The following is a 15,539-nucleotide window of genomic DNA, read 5'->3' on the forward strand; positions in this document are numbered from 1 at the left end:
TATGTGAGTGGTATTTGCTGAATGGACTTTCCAGAAAAACTTCTTAAAGAAGTGTCAGGCAGCTGGCCTATACCCTCTGTAATTTTTTCCATTGTTTCCCCTTCTCCCCTCTTTGTTTCCTGTCCAGAACACAGACGTGATGATTGAAAGATCTTGTGATTTGGAGGCACCCAGAGGATGGAGCTGCAGGCCAAGGATGGTAGGGAATTACAAGAAGCCTGGGAATCTGATGACTCACTGGGGACACTATGTCAGCCCTGGGCTATGTCCAGACTTTATTAGCTTGAGAGAAAAATGAACTTCCATCTTGTTTAAGTCTCTTTTATTTCCAGTCTCTGTTACAAACATAAATGCTATTCCAAACTGACATTATAATTGGTAGTGGTATCTAAAATGTTGTATTGACTTAGGGGAAGCGTGTGGAACCGTTGTTTGGGGAGGATCCACTTTACTGCAGGACAGAAAGGTGACCCTTAGTGTGGATTTGCAAACCACTCAGTCAAATCGTCGCTCTTTGCAGAAAGCCGTTTGGAAAGGTTTTGTGTGCTGGCTCCTTCCTGCTGACTTTAGCAAAGTTCTACATAAAACATATGAAATCAGGCTTGAACCAGTCTGTAAGCATTTTTTTAATAGAAATAACACTCTGCTAAGGAAAGCACTCTCAACTTAGGCACCCCCACTCTCACAGCATCCCCCTCCCCCCACACACACAAAATGAGGAATATAAAGGTTGACCCAGAGCCCCAGTGTATGAAACTGCTAGATTGAAAAAGCCAATTACTTCTCACCCCCCAGATAAAAGTAGTTCAATCAGAATGGTAGCTGCTAACTAGTCAACGCCCCCCCCCAAGAAAATAACACTGTGGCCCCAAACTTTTTTCAAGCACCTTCTGTTAAGAGTTCTGTGCCTAACAAAGGTGCAAGACTCCCAGCAAAAATCAGATTAATAGTGTTATCATCCCCTTCAAGTCTTAAAGAGTTACGGGGAATGGGGCGAGAACACAGAAACCAACATGAAAAATGAGAGTTTTTAGGCTTAATACAATATGGAAGATCTTTGGTCACAGTATTCATGCGTAAGAATTGACTGGAAAACTTACCTGACAGGGGAGATGCCAGGATCACGAAGGTGGTTATCCCAGGGTGAGGCTTATCCATTGCACTCTGGATGTGCTGACCCCTGCGATTTCCCCAAATGTGAGATACGCGACTGCATAATTTGTGGTAGTGGGGGACTATGTTCCTGTTCTCCCCTAAAAAAAAAAAAAATGAGTGGAAGCCCTGGCCAGGTAGCTCAGTTGGTTAGAGCATCATGGTGAGAAGCCACAGTTGTGGGTTTGATCCGTAGTCAGGGTACATATAAGAATCAACCAAAGAATACCTAAGCAAGTGGAACAACAAAGTGATATCTCTCTCTCTCTCTCTCTCCACCCTCCACCCCCTCTCTCCCTCTCCCTCTCTCATCAATAAATTTTTTAAACTTTTAAAAAATAAATTATTAACTGGAAGCCCACTCATTATTTCAGGAAACTGCTAACAAGAACAAACAAAATCCACACCTGGTCTGCAACAGCCTCTGGCTATAGAGAAATAAAGCATCCAGGATCCTTTAGAAGTGGCTCCCTCTAGAGGTAAAAGAGCCAAAACTGGGAAGCCCTTAAGGAGGGTATCAACCACAGAAGCCTCCTCAGAAGGGCCATGTGATGGACAAAGAGCCGCCTCCCTGAGGGCAGAGCAAGGGGCTGTGGAGGACAGTGGAGATTTTCCTGGGCAGCAGAGCTAGGAGAAGTCAGATCAACCAGCCAAGGGACTTGCTCCTCTGTCATGGCAGGTGGTTCTTGCCCTCCAGGCTTGATATACCATGTTGTTCTTTTTATCTGTTGCTGTGTAATACATCACCCCAAAACTTACAGGCTTAAAATAACAATTTACTATTCCACACAGCTTCTTGGCTGGGCGTCGTGGCTCCTGTGGCTGTAGTCACAGCTGGAGCTGGAGCAGCGAGGGGCTGACTGGGCATCTCGCTCCCCTCACATCTTCTCAGGGCTTCTCAGCGTCTCTCTGTGGGGAACGATTTCGGCTTCCTCACGAGATGGGGCCTCAGGGCGCTGGAGTGTTAACTTAGAGGGTCCCAGCACAAGTGCTCCAGCAAACAAGGCAGAAGTTGGGTTGCTTTCCAGGACCTAACCTCAGAGGTTATAGGGCATCATTTCCACTAGGCGCTGTCGGTCAACCAGCCACTGGCACATCCAGATTCAGGGTACGAGGACATAGACAAACCACTCAATGGCTTTAGACTAGTGACTAGTGGCTGCTGGTGTTCCCTATGCCGTCCTTTTCCAAATAAGAGTTTTGGTTGTGGTTCACTTTGCTCTCCCAGCACTGTCTATCAGGTATGGTGGGGGCTGACAGCTGAGCTTTGCTTTCTAGGTTGCTGGACCACCAATAGCCACGTGAGGGTCTGGTAGAGACACTGGGTAGCTGAAGGTATGTATGTGCTGCCGCCTTCTGGTAATTACCTATCTACAATCTACTTTCTTCTTCCTTAGTGAAATCACTCATATTTCCCAAGTTCCCTTGCAGCTAAGAGTAGCCATGTGACAAAATTCCAGCCAATGAGATGTAAGCCAAAGTTGTTGGACAAGATGTCCAAGAAAGTTAAAAAGCTGATAGTTGGTCCTTTTCTGTATTTTCTCCTTTCGTCCTGATTTCTGGCTGGAATGCAGAAATTTGATTGCTGGAGCTCCATCAGTCACCTTGGCCCACGAGTAAACCTTGGGAATGAGAACCACAGGCCAAGGTTGGTGATACGGCCCCGATGGCGATGCAACTACTGTGAGCCACCTACCTGTGGACTCACATAAAACTTCTCTCTAATGTAAGTCACTGTTACTTTGGTTTCCACTATTAGTAGCCAAGTGCAGTTCCCACCTTGGCATGTCTCCCTCGCTTGATCATCTATGGGAGCAGGGCTGGTCATTTTTACCCCCTAAAACCCACATTGAATCTGGCACAGAGTAGGCACTTCATAGTAGACACTTGTTGAATGAACGCTGCGCAATTTAAGATATAAGTGGCTTACTGAAGTATATGAATTCAACAAGGTACAAGGAAGCAAGCTGCCCCACACCACAGCGACAACCACTACCTGCAACTGCACCCTGTCGTCAGCCTTCCCCTTCCCTGGAGCGCATTTCTCAAGCAGGCGCCATGGCTTTCTAGTCGTTTTCATGGACTGAAAATTTTGAACAAATGCATTTAAAAAACTTCCATCTTATATTCAGACACAGCATCACCCCTCCCCCAGCTGAGGCTGGACCTGCAGCACAGGGAGCAGCAGTGGTGAAGAGGGTAGCCTATTTCTTTGCTCTTCTTTCACCCTCCCCCCACCTCCTCCTCTGGCTTCTCCAGGGTTGGAATGGTAGGGAAGAAAAGAAAGGGCCCGGACCCATGTGGCTTAATTGGTTGGGCATCATCCCACAAAGCAAAAGGTCGCCAGTTCAAATCTTGGCCCAGGTTTGGTCCCTAATCAGGGCACAAATGAGAAGGCAGACAATTGATGTTTCTCTCTCACATTAATATTTCTCTCCCTCTCTATCTCCCTCCCTTACCCTCTCTCTAAAAATAAATAAATAAAATCCTTTAAAGAATGGTACAGTTTTATATGACTGGGGTGTTTAGAGCCCTCTGTATGGCAGGTGCCTAAGTTTCTCTTGGTGGTGGGGTAGGTATAGTTGAGGAGACTCCTGCCACCACCCGCCCCCCCACCCCGCCCACACTGCAGGGTCCTCAGTGTTCACAGTGCTCACTCCAGCTGACCTCTTGCCCACAGCATCTCGCTGGTAGGGTCTTCTCACCCTGGAGGGGCCCGTCCTGAGCAGGGTCCTATTCAGATGGTTCAAGCCCAGGTACATACATGATGTCCTCTTGGTGCATATGAAACCCCTGCATGCTTACCATGCCCGATGCTGGGACTGCGGACGACCCACTTATACTGCCATTCCAGGTGCTCACTCTGGCCAACCTGCAACATGGCCCATTCACCAAACCATCAGCAGCTGACTTCCCCCATGTTCACATACATCTCCCAAACTCCTGTAAACTCAGGTCAGGTCCTTCCTGAACTCTCCCAGGGCTTTCCTTGTGCTCTTTGGCAGTCCTGGGACAACAATGTCACTGCTCAAGAAACATCCACCCATCAAACGTTCAGAGACACCCAGCTGTTTCTTGCAGGCACCTCCTGTCTCCTTGTGTGTTCTGTAGCCTCCACTCACCTAAGAATGAGGCAGGGGAATAACAAGCCCCCGGAAGAAACCAACAACTCTTCTCCATAACTCTTAATTCTCTTATCAAATGTATTAACTGATATGGGCTGACAATGATGATAAGGACCTTCATTACTGGAGATTTGTGCCCTTTTGTCTTTCCAGTAGAGTCTTTATAAGAGTCTTTCTTTACCTACCTGCTCTTCTTTTCTCCTTGAAGTATCAGCTAAAACTCTAAGACAAGAGGAAAAATCTCTTCCAACATCCTATTACACTTGCACTACTACCTTTATTTCTCAAAACCACCTTACAAGAGCCCTGACTGGTATGGCTCAATGGATTGAGTGCCAGCCTGTGAACCAAAAAGTGGCTGGTTCGATTCCTGGTCAGGTCACATGCCTGGGCTGCCCGCCAGGTCCCCAGTGCGGGGGCACACGAGAGGCAACCACACATTGATGTTTCTCTATTCTTTACCTTCTACTCCTTTCTTTACCTTCTCTCTAAAAAATAAAAAAATAAACGTTTAAAAAAAAAACTACCTTGTGAGGTAGAGAGATGAGATAATTGAGACTTCCTGGAAATTAAAATATGGAAACAGAAGTAACTAATTTATTTAAAGAACTCTAAGATAAAGTATAGGAAATTAAAAATAAATATAAGAAATTTAGAGGTTCAATCCAAGAAATAGACTATATGACTGATAGGAGTCCTAAAAAGAGAGGACAAAGAAGTTGGTAGAGAAATTATTAAGAAATAACTCAGTAACATTTTCTTTCGTTTTCTTTTTTTTTTTTTTAAGATTTTAGTTATCTATTTCCTGAGAGAGGGGAAGGGAGAGAGAAAGAGAGGGGGAGAAACATCAGTGTGTGGTTGCCTCCCATGCGTCCTGTACTAGGGACCTGGTCTACAACCCAGGCATGTGCCCTGACTGGGAATTGAACTAATGACTCTTTGGTTTGCAGCCCGCGCTCAATCCACTGAGCCACACCAGCCAGGTCAGTAACATTTTCTTGAACTGAATTGAAGGACACAAGTTTCTAGATTGAAAGGGCCCATTGAATACCCAACACAGTAAATTAAAAAAAAAAAACAAAAACAAAAACAAAATTTAAAAATTAAACATTCAAGGATGTATCAACATGGAATTTCAGAGTAAATATTACATGGAACTTCTAAAAGCTGTCAGAAAGAAAACCAGGTTTGCAAACAACAGATACTCAGGTGCATAGTCAGATGGTACCAGATTCCTTTTTTGAGAAAGAATGGAGATGGGGGGAGAGAGAGAGAAATGAATTTGTTTTCCCACTTATTTATGAATTCATAGATCGATTCTTGTATGTCCCCGACCTGGGATCAAATCCACAACCTTGGTGCATCAGGAGGATGCTCTAACCAAATGAGCTACCCAGCCAGAGCTTGGATTTCTCAATACCCTTGAAATCTACAAAATAAAGGGGCAAAGCCTTCCAACTTCTAAAAAATTATTGTTATTACTATCATTTATTTTAGAGAGAGAGGAAGTGAGAGAGAGAGAGACAGAAACATTGATGTGAGTAAGAAACATTAATCAGTCGCCTCCTGTACCAGGGATCAAACCCAAACCTAGGTATATGCCCTGACCAAGGATAGAACCTGCAGCCTTTTTTTTTTTTTGGTGTATGGGACAACGCTCCAAACAACTGAACTACCTGGCCAGGACTAAAAAATATTATCTTAAATCTATGATGCTATACTCTGCCAAGATATTTTTAAGCATGAAAACAGAGGAAATTTACTTTCTGTGCTCTCTCTTGGGAAGCTACTGGATGATGAAGTCTACTAAAACAAAGAGTGAAACCAAAGAAAATCCAAACATGGTACCTAGGAAACAATGGATCCACATAGAGGAGAAACAAAGAGATTCTCTGCATGAAGGCATAGGGAAGAGCCAGGACAATTTTGCTGCAGGCCAAGTGCACCCAGTACAGATTGGAGCAGAAGGCCATCACATGAAGTGAACGGGCTACCTACTGTGTTTGAACAGTTTAAGAGGAGGTCTGCACTTCAGACAGAGGGAAAGAAAGCAAAACGAAACAAACTCAAGGCAATTATAAATTCCAGGAAAAAAAAAGTGTGCATTAGAGGCAAATTTAATCGTAATACTCATGTATCTTCCTTGCAAACAAAATTTACATAGTCATAATTATAAACACAATAAATACTAATTTATCCAAAAAAGTGTGGTCTACTTTTGGAAGAAGGGATGAGTGTTCAGAGAGCTAAATCCTAATCTTATGTTGCAAAAAGTGTGTATAGAGGCTAAAACTGAAAAATTAAGAAATAGCCTGGAGGGTGTGGCTCAGTTGGTTGTAGCACATCCCCATAGACCTCATATCACAGGTTCAATTCCTGGTCAGGGCACATACCCAGGTTGTAGGTTCCATCCCCAGTCAGGGCATGTACAAAAAGGCAAATGTCGATGTTTCTCTCTCTCTCTTCCTCTCTCTCTATCTCTCTTCCTCTCTCTCTAAAATCAATAAACATATCCTCGGGTGAAGAGTTAAAAAGTAATAATAAAGCCCATTTAAAGAATATTTGTGGGTATATTTCTGTACTCTATTCTGTCCCATTCATCTACTTGTCTATCCTGTGCCAATACCACACTGTCTTGATTATTATAGCTTTATAATGTCTTAAAACCAAAGACAATGAACTGACATCAGTAACTGCCAATGGAGAATTCTACACCCCATGAAAATTCCTTCAAATAAAGGCAAAATGATGACATTTTTAGACAAATAAAAGTTCTTCAGCCTGAAGGAAAATTATCCCAGATGGAAGATGGAACTATGGGAAGAAATAAAGATCAGCCCTGGCTTATGTGGCTCAGTGGATTGAGGGCCAGCCTGTGAACCAAAGGATCACCGGTTCAATCCCCAGTCAGGACACATGCCTGGGTTGTGGGCCAGGTCCCCAGTGGAGGGCATGCAAAAAGGCAACTACGCATTGACATTTACCTCCCTCTCTTTCTCCCTCCCTTCCCCTCTCTAGAAAAATAATTAAACAAAATATTTTTAAAAGGGGGGGCTTAGAAAATAAACTTTAAAAAATAAAGATCATTAGGAAAAGTGTCACTCATGTAACTCAAATTACATTTCATGATTCCCACAGAGTCCTCTGGGTGCACCATGCAACCAGGGCATGGTGCATCCCAGCATTTTCTATTGAAATCTTGTATTATTTAGTAGAACGACTTTTATGAAACTCTGACATTTATATATGATACAAATGATATCCTAGATTTCAACTTTTTCCTCAAAGAGAAAACCCTGTCAATTATCCAGCCTATATATTTTTAAAATATTTCTGATATCAACTTCTCGCTACCCATATTTAGGACAGTCCACTGAACTTCTGGTGTGAGAGAAATGCTTCCTCAGACATGTTTCCTTGCACGAATTTGAGATGCACATCTGTTCTAAGTCACATTTACACATCTATGAAAACATCAGCATGGGCCTCCATGAAATGTTTATGAGACAACTAGAACTGAACCATAACAGATTGGAATCTGGGGTTCTACTACTATCCTAAGTGTCAGGTAATGTTTCTCCACAAGTGACACACACATGAATGAATGGATGGATGAAGAGAGAAAAACATCAATATGAGAGAGAAACATCGACTGGTTGTCTTTTTATACACACCCCGCCCAGCAAGAGATTAAACCTGCAACCTGGCTATGTGCCCTGACCAGGAATCAAACCTGTGACCTTTCAGTCAATGGGATGATGCTCCAACCAACTGAGCCACACCAGCCAGGGCAACCTCTATTTTTTTTAAACACAATGTGAACTATGAATTTTATTTGTTTTATTACCAAAATTTATAATAAACTTTCTAAGTAACATTTCCTAAAAACAGTAGCTCAGAGAGATTTATTTTGTTTCTGATGAGCTATGGGTTTAATTGGTTTTTTTCCAAAAAATTCAGAATTTTTCTATTTATTAATTATTATTATTTACTATTATCTATTATAGCATTTCATAAAGGTCTCTTACAGATGTATAAATAGTCCATTCTTCTCTCATATAATATGAAAATAAAGTGTGATCATTAAAATATTTTATGTCAGTTTTACCTAAGAAGGTGATTAAAAATGCAGATTAATTACCCTGACCAACATGTACTGAAACAGTATGCCTCTTAGAAGCAGAAATGTCCTGGCTGGTGTGGCTCAGTGGGTTGAGTGCTGGCCTGCGAACCAAAAGATCACTGGTTCAATTCCCAGTCAGGGCACATGCCTGGGTTGTGGTCCAATTCCAAGATGGGGGGCATGTGAGAGGCAACCACACATTAATGTTTCTCTCCCTCTCTTTCTCCCTTCCCTCCCCTCTCTCTAAAAATAAATAAATAAAATATTTTTTTAAAAAAAGAACCAGAAGTCACATTTGACTGAATCCCCAGTTATTGTTTAGGTGTCTTAATAGAATCTATTAGAAAAACACTTCTTTGATTGTGTTTTCATCTAATGTGTTTTCAATTACCATAATTTATTTTGCATTAACTTTGTTCTCTCAGAACAGGAAATTACCTTTCTCTCATAGCTCTGAGGTGCACAGACTGTTGATTCCAGCAATACTTCAAATAATACCTCACTCTGTTGTCTTACCATTATAGTCTGAATTCATTTGTCATATTACTCTGGTTTTTCTATTCTTATCCGATTATGACCTTGTATTTTACTCATATTTTAACTCCATTTGATTCTAAGATCCGTGGAATATCTCACAAGCGTTGGTCGAAATATGACACTGGAATATAACGCGAAACCCGGGCGAACCTGCGGAGATGCTGCTGGGAGGACGGTGCACCCGAAGAGGGTGTGGGGGATCAGACCCCTTTCCCCGGGCCTTGCCCTGTGCGCCTGTTCCGTCTGGCTGTTGTATCCTTTCACAGTAGCGCAGAAATGTAGGTCAGAAATAAAGCATCCAAGCTGTCAGCGCCGTTCCATGAACCGGGAAGTGGGCTAGACTGATGGGAAACATTGAGAAGACGCTGGGCCGGCTTGCATTCAGCACCTTTCCCTGCCGGTATCTCTGGCCACGAGACTAAGTCCTCACTGGTGGGATGGGGCTGAACTGGCCTTTGCCCTACCGCTGCCCATGCGCAGATCTGCCCTCGCTCTTCTCCCTTCTGCCTGACTGGGAGGGCCACACCGGGGTGACCTTGGAGTTCAGCTGTTGGAACCATGACCTCATAGAGACTACGGCCAAGTCTTTCCTCCCCTGAAAACTGGAGTTCTTAGTTTTTTTTTAAACAGTTTGAACTTTTTTAAAAAGATTTTGTTTGTTTATTTTCAGAGAGGGAATGGAGGGAGAAAGAGAGAGAGAGAGAGAGAAACATCAATGTGCGGTTGCTGGGGCCTGTGGCCTGCAACCCAGGCATGTGCCCTGACTGGGAATCAAACCTGTGACTCTTTGGTTTGCAGCCCGAGCTCAATCCACGGAGCAATGCCAGCCAGGGCCTGAAAACTGGAGTTCTTATGTGAGTGAGAATAAAACAAATTCTTTTTTAAAAATCTGAAGAAAAATACTTTAAAAAACAATGTGAAAATTGACAAACAAGGAAACAATAAAGACTAAAAAGTCAAGAACAAATTGTTCAATTTAAGAAGTTGTAAAAAATAAATAAAATATTAATAATGGTTTTGTAGTAAAAAAATAAAATAAGAGTAAACCTAAGAAAACAGAAGCATATAATAGAATTCCAGGCTGACACTTATTTTCCCTCAAGATTTTAGGTGTCACACAATGCCAATGTGTTTTTTTGGATCTATTGTTGCTGATTACAAGCCTCTTGTCAGTCTTCTTTCTTTCCTTGGCAGATAATCTACCTTTCCTTTCACTCTAATATATACAGGTACGATAATAGAAGAGGATGAATTTGGGGTACTTTAAGGATTAAAGGGGTTGCCCTTGTCAGTGTGGCTCACTTGGTTGGAGTGTCATCCCATAACCGAAAGGTTGCAGGTTCGATCCCCAGTCCAGGCACCTACGGGAGGCAGCTGATCAATGCTTCTGTCTCACATCAATGTTTCTCTCTCACTTCTTCTCTCCCTTCCTCTCTCTAAAAGCAATGAGAAAATAATGTTGGGTGAAGATTTTTAAAAATTTTAAAGGATAAAAGGGGCAAGAAAAACAACAAAAATGATTCATCCCATTAGGGGAAAAAAAAAAAGCCAGAAAAGACAGGTGTGGGGGATAAGAAGATGAGGTGGGTCCGGTGCTGCAGGACATGCAAGTGAGGATTCCTGTGTCTGGGGGCTCTATGGGTTTAAAACACTGGAAGAGGTTTGGATCTGCAGGTTGAAGCTGTAGACACAAGAGGCAGCAGCATTAACATGTGACATATGTTGGAGACCTGGAGAATGAGACGTTGGGAATGTTGACAGTGGGAAAATAGAGAGTAAGAAGTTATTTGAGAAAGTCCGGGATGGAAACCTTGGGATCCTCATGCTAAGGACAGAGCAGAGAGAGAGAAACCCGAAAAGAAAAGGTTGAAATAGAGGGGTCAAAAAGATGGGGTGAAATGAGTGGAGAGAGTGCCGTCCCAGAAGCCAGAAGAAACGAGTGGCCAGGAGAAAATGCTTGACAGTGTCGGATGCTTTGGAGAGGGCAAGCGAGGCGAGGGTTAGATTTAGAGAGGAGGCTGCCGTGGTGAGCTTGGCCAGAGCGGTTTCTTCACAACGCAAGGGGTGGAGGAAGAGTGACTGCTGTGGGCTGAGGGTTGAAGCAGGGAGAGCAGACTGCTCTTGGAGTAGCTGAGGGTAGAAAGGAAAGAGAAAGGGTGCTGGCTAAAAAAAGGAAGGGGTATTTTATTTAACTTTTAAAGACAACAGTTGAGTGTTTTTATTACAAAAGTAGTTATATAGTCGTTCCATAAAACTTGAAAGTGCAGCCCTGGCTGGTGTGGCTCAGTGGATTGAGTGCTGGCCTGCAAACCAAAGGGTCACTGGTTCCATTCCCAGTCAAGGCACATGCCTGGGGTGCAGACCAGGTCCCCCATGGGGAGTGTGTGAGAGGCAACCACACATTGATGTTTCTTTCCCTCTATTTCTCCCTCCCTTCCCCTCTCTAAAAATAAATAAATAAAATCTGTTTTTAAATATTTTTTTTAAAAAGGGCAAAGAATAGGCAATTCTTTTTTTCAACAACACTTTCCCTTGCTTTAATATGTTTTGTCTTTTTCTGCTTTTAAAATGAGCTTTCAATTACACAATATCAAACTATACTAAAAAATGCCAGCCACTGGGCACTGCACGGAGAAGCCCACAAATAAAGACCGATAGCAGCAGCCGTGGACAAGAGGTGGGAAGTGATTAAAGAAGTGGCTAACAAACACTCACAGGAAGCTAAAACTATTCAACAGGCTGTGCCCTGATTTAGCACAGGTTACACTAGTCATTACCTTGGTGGGTGGCCTCAGTGTATTTGGGTTCAGATGCTACATGGCAATACAATTTCTTCCAGTTAAGAGTTCTTGGCTTGCACAGACCACAGGGTGGCCGGAGGGCCACCAGTCTAGTTTTTCAAAATGCTGTCGTAGACCTGATAGGTGTGCTGAGAGACTTTAGGAGCTCTACACTTCAGTGACAGCGTATGATTAGGGTTTCCTGGCTGGACACCTAGCTCAGCCAAGATCCAAATGCCATTGGTGAGCTTCAGAGACTGGTCCATGTCCTGCCCTCCCACATTTCTCTTGACAATATTATAAACGTTGTTGTTTTGCAACTTGCTGGAAACAGTGTCAGCATTTCAATGACATTCCTTAATCTGAAAGTTCATTTTTATTGGGAATGTCCTTCCACGTTGCAAGGAAGACCTGGCGCTCCCTTTTGCCATCTTCTACAAAAAGTACATTGAGCAGGATGAGGCCGCTGAAGTAGAAGACATTGGTATTGTTTTCACAGCCACCTGCAGGTTATGCAGAGTTCCATCTTCAAGGCTGGGCCCAAGGTGTTGAGAGGCAGGGAGACATTGATGCGCTGGTTTGGCGTCAGTGGTGTGTGCATGGCCAGAGGAGCGCTGGGGATGACACCAAATCTGTTCTTGTGAAAGTGGATCACGAGGTCTGTTGTGTGCTGCAGAGCTTTGTCGGTGAGTTCACTTCCATATAGATGTGCTCCTGACAATGAGTAAATGTTCCAGAAATCTCCAAGGCTTTAGCCTTTACTGCAGGCAACCAGAGAGCCTTAGGAGCCACATATCCACTGTGCGCATGCCTCTCCCTGCAGAGAGTTCAAACAGGTCATCCAGACCACTGCTGACCACGCAGGGGTAGGGGGAGGAGCAAAGGCTGCAGGCGCCAGTGATGAGATGAAGGATTGTCCCACCAGCCTACCTAGTCCTCTTCCCAAGAGCTCCACTGCTCCCACCTGCATGGAGGATACCTGTGGCACATTGCCTGGGGTACAGAGGTCAAGGTTTAAAAGGTCCCCGAGACGGTCACCTTGAGAGGAATAACCTGAGGCTGCTCCACGCTGGCGGCAGTGGTGGTGCCAACAGAGCTGTCACCCGCATCGGTGCTCCCATGAAGTATTGGCAAGTGTTTGCGATGGATTCCATGACTTCCTTCCACAAAAGCATCGGGAGGCTTGTGGCACACAGAGGCCAAAGAAGCAACGTGGCAGATTAGCTCATCCAGCAGAGTTGGCTCAGTGAAGTCTGTCTCCTCAGAGGTGAGTGGCTTCTCAGACAAGACTACTTCCTTGGCTGTGACAGGGTCTGTTGAGAGAGGCCACCAATAAATATAGCCCCTATCTTGAAGGTCAGGATTATCAGAATCCTGTGTTGCCAAACTCAAGACCTGCCGTACCAGCTCCTGTGTTTCTGGAAGTTTGAGAAACAGTTTCACTATGGGAGTAAGCAGAGTGAGCCGCACCAGGGTGCTTTCACCCTGACAACCCTCCAGGGAGCTCTCTCATAACTCATCTGCACTGTTGGTGCATTCAGCATCTTCTCCCGCCATCCAAATCGTAGCTGCTCCGACACCTGGCTCATCCAGCGAGTTCTCACACAGCAGCAATGAGACTTCCATGCTTCCGGTACTTGCGGAAGACGTCTCTGATGACAACGATCAGGGACATCTTGCCTCTTGGACCCTGTAACTCACTTCGGACTGGCTGAGACTGAGCAGTGTGCTTACCGACGCTCTGCAGGCCGCTCCACCGTGATGGCACACCGTCCAGTGGCCCACATGGCTTCGTGAACACCCACTTCTGTGGCTTCAGTTCTGCCCGAACCTGAGCAATACTGGCCTGGGATGCCAGACGAATCATGAGGTCTAACTCCTCCGGTTTAACATAGACGGGACAGGAGACTTTGATTTCCTGCTTTAAGAGTTCAGGCCTTTTCTGAACAATTAGGTTGATGTTCCCCAGGCCAACGTACTGCACCTCTGGCTCCCCAGACAGCGAAGTGACGCGTGGAGGGGCCAACTTCTTCAGCAGCATGTCGTCGTAGTCAGAGCCCTCGGCTAACAAGTCCAGAAATTCCCTCAGGACTGCTGCTGCTGGAAGCACCACTGCTGAGGTGGCCTGAGACGGCCGGGGAGTCGCCCGCTCACAGATGCTCTGAGCCTCTCGCTCATCTTTAGGGTCACGAGGGGACAGGCAGGCCCCATTCCGTGCACTCATCCAGGGCTGTCAGCAGCGTATTAGTGTTCTGTGGGCTTGGATCGAGTAAGCTGCTGTTTGGGTGAGATTCACTGATTTCAGATAATGCTGCTACAGCATTAGACACCACCACTGGATTTGAATCTGCTATGAGATCCCACAGAGAATCCAGAAATCCCTGATCCGCCACCATTTGGGCATTAATATCATGGAGCTTTGCCAGCAAACTGCCGCTGTTTTCCAAACATAGAGATCCTCATCCTGCAAGCACTTGCGGAGGGTCTCACAAAGACATTCTGTAATCTTGCCCACCTGGATGCACCCCATGGTTCTGACTGCCAAAGCCCGAATCAGAGGACTGGGATCTTCATAGGCCTTCACAAAGCTGTCGACAGCCATGATGGCCCTGTCTGGCTGGCTCTTGGCGTGGTTCTGCAGGTAGAGATACAGAAGCTCCTTTAGTTGCAGAGTGTCAGTCAGCACACAGTCCACTACTGTATCTGGGAAGAGGGAGCGAACATCCTTCTCCACAATCCTAGCAGCACTTTCTTCACAGCCTCTTTTCTCTCCTTTCTTTTCATCATTAAGCCTTTAATTCAAAGGTTTCTCTTTCTTTGTGGGCTGTGACGTCCTTGGAGTCAGTCATGGTATTGGATCTGTAATGTGTACCAGAGGCAAGGAGGGGGGGTGGCAGCAGCCAGTGCACCCAGCTGATGGAGGTGACAACTGTTTATCCTCAGGGTGATTGATAGCCCTTCAATTCACCCACATAATCCAAGTAAAAATGAGCTACTTTGAAAGACGTTTGTTGCATTTTACATATTGTGAGCATTTTCCATTTTAATAATCTGCAATATTTGTTGTTATTGTAAAAGAAAGAGATGTTCATTGTAAAATGAAATGTCAAACAGTAATGTACAAGGCCCCAGACAAGGTTACGGGAGTGTGGATTTGATGGGTACACACTGGGAGAAAAGCCCTGGCAGAGCCAGTGTTGGAGGCAGAAGAGACTCAGGTGTAACTGATGCTGGAGGTGCAGGAGGAGGGAAGGGGTTCAGAGCTTCCTGACTGACGGCCTTGACTCCCTACATAAAGAAGGGGGTGGCTTCCACTGAGAGTGAAGGGGTAGTTGCTGCAGGGAAATGGTGAGGGCTAACCAGGGTCACTGAGGGCTGCTGAGAATGGGAAACAGCTGTTCCACGTGGCTCACCTACCAGTGAGCTACACCTGCGTTTTGGTCCTTGTTGTGTCCGCTAATTAGATCAGTGTCATTGGCCAAATGACCAAACCTCTCTGCACCTTAGAAGTCTAGATGAAAAAGTTGAAAAGGAAGATGATTGAGAATCAGTCCACACTTGGATGAGCATGAAGTAAAAAGAAGCTTGGGAGATGAAGTCATTGGCAAGCTGGTAGTTTACGTGATAAATCATGAGGTCTTTTCTCATTAGAGATGGAAACAAAGCAAGGAAGAAGTTAACAAGAAAGCAAAAGAAAATGAGGAGTTGAAAGAAGAGATAATTTTTATGTTTTCCTGTACTACAAAAGTAGTATGTTTTAGTTCAAAACATTCATAAAAACAAAACTCAAAAAACTTGCATTTCTATTGCCCAGAAATAAAC

General features: G+C 44.5%; 1 non-coding gene and 1 pseudogene across 1 annotated transcript; one reads left to right on the top strand and one right to left on the bottom strand.

Moving 5' to 3' along the window:
- Positions 1-1,092: 1,092 nt before the first annotated feature.
- LOC123804893 lies at positions 1,093-1,256 on the top strand. Its single transcript, XR_006783243.1, has one exon. It is a non-coding gene; the product is annotated as a U1 spliceosomal RNA (small nuclear RNA).
- A 10,571-nt stretch (positions 1,257-11,827) lies between these two features.
- On the bottom strand, positions 11,828-14,566 carry LOC123804675 (annotated as a pseudogene).
- Positions 14,567-15,539: the final 973 nt, after the last annotated feature.

This window comes from Phyllostomus hastatus, unplaced genomic scaffold (genome assembly GCF_019186645.2).
Source record: "Phyllostomus hastatus isolate PE091 unplaced genomic scaffold, TTU_PhHast_1.1 phas_scaffold_216, whole genome shotgun sequence".
Lineage (NCBI taxonomy): Eukaryota > Metazoa > Chordata > Mammalia > Chiroptera > Phyllostomidae > Phyllostomus > Phyllostomus hastatus.